This window comes from Narcine bancroftii, chromosome 4 (genome assembly GCF_036971445.1).
Source record: "Narcine bancroftii isolate sNarBan1 chromosome 4, sNarBan1.hap1, whole genome shotgun sequence".
NCBI lineage: Eukaryota > Metazoa > Chordata > Chondrichthyes > Torpediniformes > Narcinidae > Narcine > Narcine bancroftii.
This window is the reverse complement of record NC_091472.1, coordinates 23,408,579-23,422,757: the sequence shown is the minus strand read 5'-3', so window position 1 is coordinate 23,422,757 and position 14,179 is coordinate 23,408,579.

The window sequence follows — 14,179 nt, the reverse complement described above, 5'->3', positions numbered from 1 at the left end:
TGGCTGAGAAATTACAGATAGTTTGGTGGTAAATGGAAAAGTGGGGGGGGGGGGGAGTGGGATTTGTACCTCCTGAGCACCCATTCTCTCTGTTACTAGGAATACCGCATGAAAAGGTGGAAGAAGCAGTTCCGATTGTAACTTTACAAATTGGAATTAGATTAGTGGTTCTCAACCTTTTACTTTTCACTCACTTATCACTTTAAGTATTCCCTATGCCATTGGTGCTCAATTAGGTCCAGAGCGGTGGTTCTCAACCTTCCCTTCCCACTCACTATAGTGTGTCGAATGACACAAAGACTTGTTGACTCAAGCCAAGGCTTTTATTAGCAAAAGACTGGAGCATAGTACATCGAGGTTGACCAGTCCAGACTGACCTGGGTCTTCATGTCCTGGCCATTAGGTGTGGCTACAGCTCTCAGCCAATCATTATCGCTATATGTAAATATATACATTGGTGATAGTATCCTGTACTATAACACTCACATCCCACCTTAAACACCCCCTTACTAATCACAGAGCACTGCTGGGACAGGGTTTATTTAAACTGGTACGTGAGTGGAAAGGAAAAAGGATGAGAACCACTCAATTAGATATATAATTAAAAGGGGAAATAATCTGGTCATGTGGGAATAATTGGATTGAGCTCACAAAGTTGGAGTGAACAACCTCTTCAGAATCAGAATCAGATTCAGAATTTATTGTCATGAACAAGTTATGAAATTTGGTGTTCTGTGGTAGCATCACATCATAATAAATTTAAAAAAATCAAAATAGTCCATGAAAAGTAAGGCAGTGACTTTGGTTCATTGATCTTTGTGGAATCTGATGGCAGCAGGGAAGAAGCTGTCCTTGTCAGTTGCACTTCTGGATAAAATTGCACTGAAATTGCGCTTCTCCTGTTAAAAAAAATCACGTAAAGTTGACATTTGGGTGATTTTCATGCATAATTGGGCTGGCGCTAACAGCTACACCAACCTGCTGCCTGACATATCCTTGTAAATTTCACACATTGTGTGGTAATTTATTAGAAGTGAGCCAGTGAAGGAACTCTCACCCGGGTCCCTAAGCTGAGTGTTAGTAAGGGAAAGGCCCCCCACTCCTCTCGCTCTCCCCTTCTCGCTCCCCCATCTTCTCGCTCCCCCGCCCCATCTCCTTCCCCACTGGCTCCCCTGTTCACTGACAGAAGTCTCGATTGCAAACTACGCCACATTACGTTGAGGTTTATTATTCACAGTCTCCAAAATGCTCAGGGCTGGTGCAAGACCTCACAAAGGCCAACTACTGGCACCCTGCCAAAAAGTCTTACCTGCGATTGTTCAGAGGGTCACTGTGGGAAATGGACCAATACATCTAGGGATTAGTGTTGAATAGGAGTATTGGGCGGGGAACCAGAGGGGGCGGGGACGGGAGTGAAGGGAGAGGAAACTGAGGGTGGAGAGTGGGGACAAGGCAGGAAATGGGGGGGGGGGAAGCAGAGACCTGTGGGGAGGGGGGTAACAGAGACCTGGTGTGTGGAAAAACAGATACCGGGAGGGGGAACAGATAACGGGAAGGGGAGGCATGGCAAGAGAGAGAGGGACGTGCTGGGCCATTGTGGCACTGAGCCAATGTGGTCAGAGGAGAGCGAGGGCATTCACACCCTCTTCCTCCCCTCCCTCAAGGAGCAGCTATCCCATTGCACTCTCTGAGCCCTTCTCTCACTGAAAAGCCCCTCAATCACCTTGATCACTGTGTGTTGGTCAGGGCATAGCCGCACTTGAGCTGAACTTATCCAACAGCTCAGCATAAGCAAAGGTTTGGAGAAGATTCCAAGTTTTCAAACCAGTGTGCTCGAAAACCTGCAAGTTGGAATTTGGACCCAAAACAGCTGCCTGGGCTGAGGAGCAGAGCACGCATGCATCTCAGTCCAATTTCAAACCAGATTTTGTCTCAGGCAGTGAAACTGTAGCAGGGGTATAGGGCATGGAGAGGGAGGGAGTCGCTGGGCCCCAACAACACTGAACTGCTATACATGCACCCAATGCAGAAACATATGGACCCTGGGACGCCTCTGCAGTGATCTGGGATTCACTGTCTATGGGTAGATAAGACGATCAGCTCTTCCTCTTGGCTCTGCCCTCATTGGTCCTATAAATCCTGTTTTCCCGCCTTACCTCCAATATACTTGAAGACCATTGTAGATAGCGGCTGTTAATTATAAGCTAATAAATGCCTGGTTGTGCTCCACACAAGCCTCTGAGTACCATCAATCACATTACAGCCTCAGTTAAAAGCCGGACTTTTTGGCTTAAAACCTGATGTCTGGCCACCCTGACAGTGCCCCTCTAAGGTCTGCACCCTAAGCAGCTGCCTAGTTTGTGAACTGCTATTGCCAGCCCTTGGGATGCTCCAGGCTCCGGCCAGTATTTAAATGACCCAAGCCTTGTGTTTATTACTTGATAACTTTTGGTCTGTCGACTCTGAATGTTCTGGGTCAGCACCTCACCAGGCCACTCCAGGATCTCATTGGGCTGTTTTGGCCTTTGGGGCTGCTTGGGTACCTCGCAGCAATGGCAGCTCAATGGGCAAAAATGCTGCCTTCCCTACCCATAATCTCCTACGCAGCTAAAACCGCACTACATTTCCCTGGTGCTGGCCCTTGCAGAGTGGTTCCAGCTGGAGATGGCCATTTTTCCCATTGATCCCACTTTGAGCCACTGCCACGGCGAGGTGCCGGAACGGCCCTGAAGTGGCTACAGCCCTGAAGTGACCCAATGAAATACAGGCCCGGAATTGCCTGGTGAGGTGCCTGGCCGGCGCTCCGGGGCGCTCAAGAGGGATGGAGAATCTGTGTTTGGGCTAGGGACTCGGATATTGAGTGGGCGAGATGAGGACAGTGGCGCCCCTCCCCCTTTTCTGCAGCAAGTGGCGTCCAGGGCATTTGCCTACTGCCATACCCTAGATAGGCCTATAGTTGTTGTGTGCTGAGTGCTTGTCTTTAGGATCCTGTACCTTTGTTCTGATGGTAGCAGAGTGAAGTGGGCATAGCCTGGTTGGTGGGGGTCTTTGAGGATAGAGGCTTTATTAAGACACCGTCCTCAATGGAGTGAAATCTGGTGCCTGTGATGTTGCAGGCCAAGTTAATAACCATCTGCAGTTTTTTCTTGTCCTGAGAGTTGGCACCTCCATACCAGACAGTGATGCAACCAGCCAGAATGCTCTCCTGTCGAGGTTTGCGAGAGTTTTCTGTAACACACCGAATCTCCCAAAACACCTCATAAAGTATAGCTTGCTGAGTTGCAAAATTTTAACTTTCATCGAGAAAACTGAAGCATTCTAATGCAGTCAATGTTTCCGAATCAGATTCCGAATTTATTAAAATTTTTTATATTCAGACATACATCACAGTAACAGGCCCTTTTGGCCCTCAAGCCTCTGCCACCCAATTACATCCAATTGACTTACAACCCCCAGTACATTTTGAATGGTGGGAGGAAACTGGAGTCCCCAGGGAAAACCCACACAGACATGTGGAGACTGTACAAACTCCTTAAAGATGGCGCGGGATTCAAACCCCAGTCCGGTCCCGATGGCTGGCCAACTGCTATGCTAACGGTGCCGTCCATGTCATGAAGATGTCACAAAATTCGTTGTTTTTCAGCATTATCACAGTCCAAACATTTACATAAAACACCTGACAAAATAGTGCAAGAGAAGGGAAAAGACAAAGTAATGTAGCGTCTGAGTTTATTGTTCATTCAGGAATCTGACAACAGAGGGGAAGAAGCTCTCCTTGTGCTGCTAAGTGCTCACCTTCAGGCTCTTGTGCTTTTTTCCTGATGGGAACAGAGTGAAGAAGGCATGGGCTGGGTGGTGGGGGTCCATGAGGAGAAAGCCTCTTGTAGATGCTCTCAGTGGAGTGAAGTCTAGTGCCCGTGATGTCGCTGGCTAACTTAACAATACTCTGGAAATTTTTCTTGTTCTGAACGTTGGTACCTCCATACCAGACAGTGATGCAACCAGCCAGATGCTCTTTATGATACACATGTAGATGTTTACAAGAGTCTTTTGTGACATACCGAATCACAAATTATAGCCGCTGGCAAGCCTTCTTCATGATTGCGTCGACATGGAAGCTCCAGGACAGATCCTTAGAGATGTTGACACCCTAGCATTTGAAGTTCTTGCCCCTCTCAACTGCGAACACCTCGATGAGAAATGGGTGGACTTCCTCCTGAAGTTTTGCTAATGTTGAGTGCAAGGTTGTTGTGACGCTACTCAACGAGCTGATCTCTTTCCCTCTTGTACGCTTCATCATTGCCATCTATGATTCTGAGGACCACCGTGGGGTCATTTGTAGATAGCATTTGAATTGTGACTAGCCACACAGTCATGGGTTTAGAGTGAGTAGAGCAATGAATGGGCTAAGCATGGATCCTTGGGGTGTGCCTGTGTTGATCATCAGTGAGGAGGTGATGTTGTTTCCGATTCATACTGACTGTGGTCTTCTGATGAGGTAGTCAAGGATCCATTTGCAGAAGGGAGTGCAGAGCCCCATGGTTTGGTGCTTGTTGACCAGGACAGAGGGAATAATGATATTGAAGGTCAAGCTGTTGTCAATGAAGAGCAGCCGTGTGTTTCCAGATGACTCAGAGCTGAGTGGAGAGCCAGTGGTAATGTGTCTGCTGTGAAGCAATTGTGCAGGTAGAATTGCAGTGGGCCCAATTCTTTACTTAGGTATATGTTAATTCTGGCCATGACCAGCCTCTCAAAGCATTGTATCACGGTAAATGTGAGGGCTATTGGGCAGTCGTTGAGGCAGCTCACACCACTCTTCTTGGGCACTGATTGGGATGATTGATGCCCTTTTGAAGCAGGTAGGGATCTCTGATTGCACCAATGAGTGATTGAAAGTGTCCACCAACATTCCAGATCATTGGTTGGCACAGATTTTCAATACCTTGCTAGGTACGCCGTCAGGGTCTGATGCCCAACAAGGGTATACTCTCTTATATCAGCCTCAGAGACAGATATCACAGGGTCCTCAGCCTTTGTTGGCATTCTAGTAGGCACTGTTGAATTCTCTTCTCAAAGTGGGCATAGAAGGTGTTCAGCTCACCAGCTATGATGTTCACCCTCACTTTGTAGGATGTAATGGCCTGCAATCTCTGTCTCTAGCTTTCTCCAGAATTGTTTCTTTATGGTGAGATAGCCTTCTGCAGATCATACCTTGGCTTCTTGTAGAGATCAGGATCACTGGCCATAAACGCCACCTCATCAGGTTGCGCATCTTCTGATTCATTCAAGGCTTCTGGTCAGAGAACTTCCAGTTATGTGCTCGTGGGCATACATTCATCCATGTAGGTCTTGATGAAGTCCGTGATATATGTTGCATGTACATTCAGATCTGAGGATGAGTCCTTCAATAGGTCCAGTCCACTGATTCAAAGCAATCCTGCAGGCACTCCTCCACCTCGACAATATTGTCAACTTCTTTATCACTGGTGATGTGGTCCTAAGTCTCTGCTTGTACGCCGGGAGTAGAAATACAGCCAGGTGTACAAACTTGATGAAGTGCAGTTGTGGTACAGCTCAGTAGGTGTCCTTCATGATGGTGTAGTAGTGATTGAGTGTGTTGGCTCCTCCGGGCTCGCACGTGGCACGTTGGTGGTAGTTCATTAGGGACTTCTTCCTTCTGGACTAACTGAGGTCCCATACAATGGTCAGCAAAGCATTAAGATGTGCTGCCTCGTGGCTGCTAATCACATTGCTTGGTCCCTCCAGTGCTAGTCTGATGTTAGCCCGAGGCAGAATGTACACTGCGACCAGGATGGTGGTGGTGAACTCCCTCAGCAAATGGAATAGGCAGCACTAGATCGCCAAATGTTCCAGGTCGGAGGAGCGGGATTGTGACATGACCATCATGTTTGTGTATTATGATGAATTAATGATGATACAAAAGCCTCCTCCACTGGCTTTCCCAGATGCCAATGTCTGGTCAGCGTGGTGGAAGGTGTTGCCCATGGACAAGGCACTGTAATTCCCCCCTTGACCCAAGACCAGTGTTAGACCCGTTCGCGCCCTTGACTATGGTCAGATCTACCCATGCCCCTGTTACTAGCGTGTGTCTAGCATCACTTGTGTGCATCTAGTGTCATTAGGCACTAGCGACGCTCACGCCTGCCAGTGACTCTTCAATGTAATATAAGCCCTGTGTTTGTCTGCTACATCGGAGAGACAGAGGACGTTCATATTCAGCACTACCACCAGCTTGTTTCTTGAGATGGAGACAGAGAGATCCAGGAAGGCGAAAGTGTTGTCGGAGATCGACCAGGTGAGTTTGGCATCTGGGTGGAAGTTGGCCGTGAAATGGATGAAGTTGTCAAGCTCATCGTGGGTTCATGAGGCAGTCCTGATGTAGTTGTTTATTTTCTGGAGGATGAGATAAGGGGACTTGCCTATGGAGGCATGCAGCAGTTTTGCTCCACAAAGCATGACTGGAACCAATGCAGGCACCCATGGCCATTCCTTTAATTTGGAGTAAGTGGGATGAGTTAAATGAGAAGTTGTTTAGAGAGAGGACAAAATCTGTCAGGCAGAGGAGGGTGGTGGCAGAGGGTGATTGGTCAGGTCTTTGGTCCAGGAAGAAGCAAAATGCTTCTTTGTGGGGGATGGAGGTATAAAGGGATTAGACATTCATCATGAGATGATCCAGTTTGGGAAATCTGAAGTCATTGAAGAGATAAAGGGGCATGTGAGGTGTTGTGGATGTAGGTGGAGAGGGATTGGACCAGGCAGAAAAGATAGAATCAAGGTAACAGGAAACTAGTTCAGTGGGGCAGGAGCAGACAGAAACAATAGGTCTACTTGGATGGTTGGGTTGTGTATCTTGGGTAGAAGGTAGAAACGAACAGTATGGGGATTGGAGACTATGACGCTCCATATGAGGGAGGTGACCAGAGGTGATGAGGTGGGAGGTGGTATTGGAGACAATGGCTTGACGAGCTGTAGTGGGGTCTTGTGAGGGGGTAGATGGAAGGAGGTGTCTGAGAACTATTGATTGGCCTCAGCAAGGTAGAGGTCAGAACACCAGACCACAACAGCACCACACTTGTCTGTGGGTTTGATGGTGAGGTTGGGATTGTTGGGGATGGAGTAGAGGGCAGAGCATTCAAAGGAGATGAGATTAGAATATGAGAGGGGGATGGTAAATTTGAGAAGGTTGGTGTCTTGGCAGCAGTTGAAAATGAAATATTGAAAAGCAGGCAGCTGGCCAGGATAAGGTGTCCAGGAGGAAGAATAAGACTTGAAGTGGGAGAAAGGATCTTGGTTGGGGGGAGGGGGGGTGAGTGGAGAGTCACAGTCATGGAAGTAAATCCTGAGGTGGAGGCGATGGAAGAAGAGTTCAGCATCATGACATTCGTGGACAACTGGTCAAGATGAGTCAAGTTTATTATCATCTGATTGTACGAATACAACCCAACAAAACAGCGGTCTCTGGTGCGTCACGCAGACACACAACCAGACATAACACACATACAGACAAACAATACATATGCAGGGCAAGTATTTCATCTACACAAATAAATAAATATTGTTTTGTACATATGACAGTCTTGGATGGTTTGTGTGAACAGTTCCTTTGGTTGTTCACAATTTCCACTGCCCGATAGAAGAAGTGTTCTTCAGCCTGGTGGTTGTGGCTCTGATATTCCTGTATCTCTTTCTTGATGGGAGAAGCTGAAAGATGCTGTGTGGAGTGCAGAAAGAGTCCTCAATGATTTTGCGTGCCCTTTTCAGACAACGATCCCAGTAGATCACGTCAATCAGAGGGAGACTTCAGTGATCAATTCTGCCACTTTTATGGTCATGTGGATTGACCTGCAGCAACCATACCATACTGTGATGCAGCTGGCCAGGACATTCTTTATATAGCTCCTATAGACGGTTTTCATAATGGTGACTGGTAGCCTTGCCCCCTTCAGTCTTCTCAGGAAGTGCAGTCTTCTCAGCAAGTGCAGTCACTGTTGGGCTTTCTTGACAAATAAGGAGATGTTGAGCATCCATGATAGGTCACCAGTTGATTAAACTCCAAGGAACTTGGTGCTCTCTGCTCTCTCAACCACAGAGGTGTTGTGCAAGGTGGTCATTCCTGGTCTTTCAGACGTCCATGATAATCTCCTTCATCTTGTCCGCGTGGAGACTCAGGTGGTTACTCTTGCACTATTTAACGAGATTTTCCACCTCTTCTCTGTAGTGTGGCCCATCGTTGTTGAGGTGGCCAAGTGCTGTTGTATCATCTGCAAACTTTTGGAGGTCCACTGTTGGAGCTGGATCTGGCGATGCACTTGAGAGTCAGTAGCATGAACAGGAGTTGGCTGAGGTGCACCAATGCTGAATGTGATGGTGCTCGACACTCTGCTACCGAACCGGACAAACCACTAAGAAGTCCAGGATCCAGTCTTAGAGAGGGCCATTGAGTGCTAGCGAGAACAGCTTCTGCATCAGCCTCTGAAGAATGATCATATTAAATTCCTTGCTGACATCAATGAACAGCAGCCTGGCGTTTGAGGCATAGTTCTCCAAGTGGGCGAGGATGGCGTGAAGAGTAGAATGGTTTCTTCTATAGGTGAATTAAAATGGGTCCAGTGTCTCTGGGATGTGTGCTTTGATGTGTTCCATCAAATGATCCTTGAAGCATTTCATAATGGTGAATATCAGTGCCACAGGACGCTAGTCATTTTTTGGGTAACACTATAAACCGTATCAACAACAATATGTATAAATGTTCTTCATTAAATATACACAGTGACATTTTTCCTATTTCCTACGACCTTCCCTCCATACCCCCTTTACACCCCCCTCTAAATAAAGCAATAAATATTAAACATACAAAATACAAGAAAATAAGATCCTCACAGAAAAAACAAAGAAAAGTCATGTTGTTCACTTTTGCACATTGAATCTAATCATTTTAGGAGATGGAGGTCCGAAGTTGGCATTTTCTGTCATATTTCATATATGGTTCCCAAATTTGTTCAAACAATGTATATTTGTCTTTTAAATTATACATATTTTTTTCTAATAGAATATACTCATTCATTTCCATGTACCATTGTTATATTTTTAGGCTCTCTTCCATTTTCCAGGGTGTCATTATGTATTTTTTTGCTACTGGTCGGGTTATCATAATAAATCTTTTTTGGGCTCTATCTAATTTGAGACCTACTTCTTTACTTCTTATATTATTTAAAAGAAAAATTTCTGGGTTTTTTTGGTATGTAATTCTTTGTGATTTAGCTTAATATCTGACTTTGTTGTTCTCAGAAAGTATTCACTTTTGTACATGCCCAAATTGCGTGTATTGTTGTTCCAATTTCTTGTTTACAGCGAAAGCATCTATTCGACATTGTTGGGTCCCACTCTTTTAATTTCTGAGGGATGATTATATAGTCTTTGGAACCAATTATATTGTATCATGCGTAGTCTTGTATTCATTGTGTTCTTCATAGTTCCTGTACATAGTTCTTCCCATGTTTCATTCTTTATCTTTATGCTTAAATCTTTTTCCCAGCTTTGCTTAGATTTATACTTTATTTCATCATCTTCTTTTCATTGCAGTTTAATATACATGTTTGTTATACATCTTTTAATTATCATTATATCTGTAATTAGATATTCATAGCTGCTTCCTTCTGGTAGTCTCAAACTGTTTCCCAGTTTGTCCTTTAGATAAGTTTTCAACTGATGGTATGCAAACATTGTGTTATTCTGTATTTGTCCTTCAATTGTTCAAATGTTAATAAATTATTTCCCAAAATGCAATTTTTTATTTTCTTGATTCCTTTTCTCTCTCATTCTCTAATAAAAAGTTATCTATTGTAAAAGGCATTAGTGGGTTTTGTGTCAATAGCATTTTTGGTATTTGGTAATTTATCTTTTTTTGTCTTTCTACGTGTATCGTCTTCCTTATTTTGAGTATGTAACGCCGTACTGGTGAATAGTTTATTGCACCAGCTTTTTGTCCTATTTATAAAGTATATGGTCCGGTACCTTTTCTCCTATTTTATCTAGTTCTATCCGAGTCCAATCCGGTTTTTCTCCCGTCTGTTAGAAATCTGATTAATACCTTAGTTGTGCAGCTCAGTAGTAGTCTTTGAAGTTTGGTGACTGTAACCCACCTTATTTATATCTCTCTGTTAGTTTATACAGCGCTACTCTCGATTTTTTTCCCCTTCCATAAAAACTTCCTTATTATTCTCCTTAGTCCTACAAAGAATTTCTCTGTCAAGGGAATTGGTAACGTTTGAAATAAGTATTTATCCATGGGAATACTTTCATTTTAATGCAGTTCACCCTCCCTATCAATATTAGCGGCAATTTGTTCCAATTTTACAAGTCTTCCTCTATTTTCCTTATTAATGGCTGATAATTTAGTTTGTACAAACGAGTTAGGTTATTGTTTATCCTGATAGCGAGGTATTGTATCATTTGTGATTGCCATTTAAATGGAGATTCTTTTTTGAGTTCTGTATAGTCCACATAACTCATTGGCATCACTTCACTTTTATTTGTGTTAATCTTGTATCCAGTTATTTCTCTATACTCCTTCAATTTCTTGTATAGCTCTTTTATTGATCTCTCTGGTTCTGTTAGGTATACAATAATGATGTCTGTGAATAGACTAATTTTATACTTATTCTCCTTTATTTTTATCCCCTTTATTTTATTTTCCTTTCTTATCAGCTCCGCCAATAGTTCTATTGCTAAGGCGAACAATAAGGGGGACAATGGGTATCCCTGCCTAGTTGATCTGCTCAATTTGAAATGGTTCGATACATATCAATTTACCATTACTCTTGCCAATGGCCCGTATTATAATGCCCTGATCCAATTAATATATTTTCCCAGGAGTTTAAATTTCTGCAACACTTTAAACATGTAGTTCCACTCTACCCTGTCAATGGCTTTTTCTGCATCTAACGTAACCGCCACCATTGGCTTTTTATTCCTTTGAGCTCCATGAATTAAATTAATACATTTACAAACATTGTCTGTTGGTCGTCTTTTCTTGACAACTCCAACTTGATCTTGTTTTACTAATTTTGGTACAGAGTAAGTCAACCTGTTTGCTAATAATTTTGCTATTATTTTATAATCTGCATTTAGTAAGGATATTGGTCTGTATGATGCTGGTGTTAATGGGTCCCTTCCCTGTGTTTGGTATTATTGTAATTATTCCTGTCTTACATGATTCTGGTAAGTTTTTTGTTTCTTCCACCTGTTTCATTACTTCCAGGAGGGGTGGGATTAATAAATCTTTAAATGCTTTATAAAATTCTGTTGGAAATCCATCCTCCCCTGGTGTTTTATTGTTTGGTAATTCCCTTAATGTATCTGTAATTCCTCCATTTCAAATGGTTTTGTCAGTTTGTTTTGGTCCTCTACTTGCAGTTGCGGTAATTCGATTTTAGCTAAAAATGTGTCTATTTTATCATTTTTTCCTGCATTCTCAGTTTGGTACAGTTTGTAAAATACCTTAAAATTTTCATTGATCTCTATTTGATTGTAAGTGATCTGCTTATCATTTTTTTCTTGTCACCAATACAGTTCTTTTAGCTTGCTCTGTTTTAAGTTTTCAGGCCAATATTTTATGAGCTATTTCTCCCAATTCGTAATACCTTTGTTTTGTTTTCATTATGTTCTTCTCCACCTTGTACATTTGTAATAATTCTTTTATTTTTGCCTGCCATTTCTCTATTTTTCTCTATATCTTCTTTTTTCTGTAATTGCTATCTCCCTTTCCAGCTGCTCTATTTCCCGATTGTATTCCTTTTTCATCTTGGTTACATCGCTTATTGTCTGTCCTCTAATGAAGGCTTTCATTGCATCCCACATTATAAACTTATCTTTTACAGACTCTATGTTTATCTCAAAGTATGTTTTGATGTGGTGTTCAATATATTCGCTAAAATCCTGTCTTTTGAGAAGTATGGGGTTTCACCTCCATCTATATGTTCTTGGTGGGATGTCCTCCAGTTCTATTGCTAATAGCAGGGGTGAATGATCAGAAAGTAGTCTAGCTTTGTACTCAGTTTTTCTGACTCTCCCTTGGATTTGGGCTGAGAACAAGAACATGTCTATCCTTGAGGATGTCTTGTGCCTACTCGAGTAATATGAATATTCCCTCTCTTTTTGATGTTGTTTCCTCCATATATCAATTAGTTTCATTTCTTGCATCAATTTAAGCGTGAATTTGGCTACTTTATTTCTTTTTGTTTATTATCTTTCTGGTTTTATCCAACACTTGGTCCAAGTTAAAGTAAAAATCCCCCCCCCCCATCAGAATGTTTCCTTGCATAATGTTATCTTCAGAAAAAAGCTTGTATAAACTCTTGATCTTCTTCATTAAGCATGTAACTATTAAACAATTGCAAACCTGCCCACTGGGTCTGCTATTTCTTCCTTTATTTTGATTGGGTCATTTTTATTGACTAGTATGGATATGACCCTAGCTTTTGAACTGTATGATGCTGCCGCTCTGTGACCTATCCAATCTCTTCAATTTTCTATGTTCTGCCTCGCTTAAGTGTGTTTCCTGTACAAATGCTATATCTATTCTGTCCTTATTGAGTAGTGCAAGTAGCCTCTTCCTTTTAATTTGGTTGTGTATTCCATTAATATTTATGGTCATCTAATTCAATGTAGCCATCTTGTACCTTTGTTTTCACTTCTTTCTCGCCTCCTTGGCTCCCCATCTCCTTTCTTCCATTATTATTCTTTAAGTTTTCCTTGCTTTTCTCATTGCACGACAACAGTCTTAGAACACAAAATACCCCTAAAATCCCCAAAATAAATAACAAAAAATATACTTTTAAGCAAAATAAAATTACCCCTCCCCCCAACCCTGCTTGGGTTGCCCTTAGTCTATTGCCGGACAACCACAATTCCCCTTTCCATTTGGTTTGTGATAATATTCGCAAGTGTCAACCGATTTCGCAGTGACGATTTTCCCCCCTCCCCAGCCCACCCCCAGAGAAACACTATTCATTTTCTTTACATTTAACAAAGCGCTCTCTCTTTTTTTTCCTCCCTTTCCCTTCTCTTTTTCAACTTTAAACCGCTGTATTTTCATGGTCCCTTTATTATATTTTTCCTTATTTTGACACATTTTCTAGTCGGTCTTTTTTCTTATTACTCCTCCTCGTCTTGTTTCCTGTCCTGCAAACGTTCTGCGAATCGTTTGGCTTCCTTTCAATCCGAAAAGAGTATATTTCTGTTTCCCAGGGATGAATACCTTAAGTACTGCTTGGTGTCGCAGCACAAAGTTGTAGCATTTCTTCCACAAGGTCGTTTTCACCATATTAAATTCCTTCCGCTTCTTTAAAAGTTCAAAACTAATGTCCGGGTAAAAAAATTGTTTTTTTTTGTTTTTTATTTTATTTTACTTTGTAAAACGGGGAGCCCCGTTGCTGGCCGTCTTTCAGCTGGGCCCCCCCTCCCGTCAACATATGTCCTCTCTTGTTGTGTATCTTAATAGTTTTATTAAAATGGATCTTGGCTTTTGGTGCGGTTGTGGCTTCGGTACCTGAGGTCTGTGTGCTCTTTCTATTTCTATTCCTTCTTGTAGATCTGTCATTTCCAATATCTTGGGATCCATCTTTTTATAAATTCCTTCATGTCTGTCCCTTCTTGGCCTTCTCTCACGCCCACTATATTTATATTATTGCGTCTGCTGTAATTTTCCAACATATCAATTTTCTGGGATAACAAATCTTGTGTCTCCTTGATTTCTCTTTCTCTTTCTTCCAATTTTCCTCTTAGTTCATTTATTTCCATTTCTACAGCTGTTTCTCATTCTTCCACATTTTCTACTCTTTTTCCTATTTCTGCATTGGCGAACTCTACACTTTGCATTTTATCTTCTGCTTTTTCCATTTTCCTTTTAATTGTATTAAATCCAAGTGTTAACATCTCTTTTAATGACCTCATGTGGTCCTCAAAAAAGTCTTTATCTATCTCCTTTACCTTCTTTTTTCCTGTGTAGATCTTGGTCTTCTTCCTTTTCTATTTCTGTGTCTTCTCCCTTTCTTTTCTGTGTCTCTTCTTTCATCGCTGTTGTTTCCTCTTCAGCTCTTTCAGGAGAGCCAATCCAGTCCCGTTGTCGGGCCCCCTGCAGCAGGATGTCCCGTTGCTG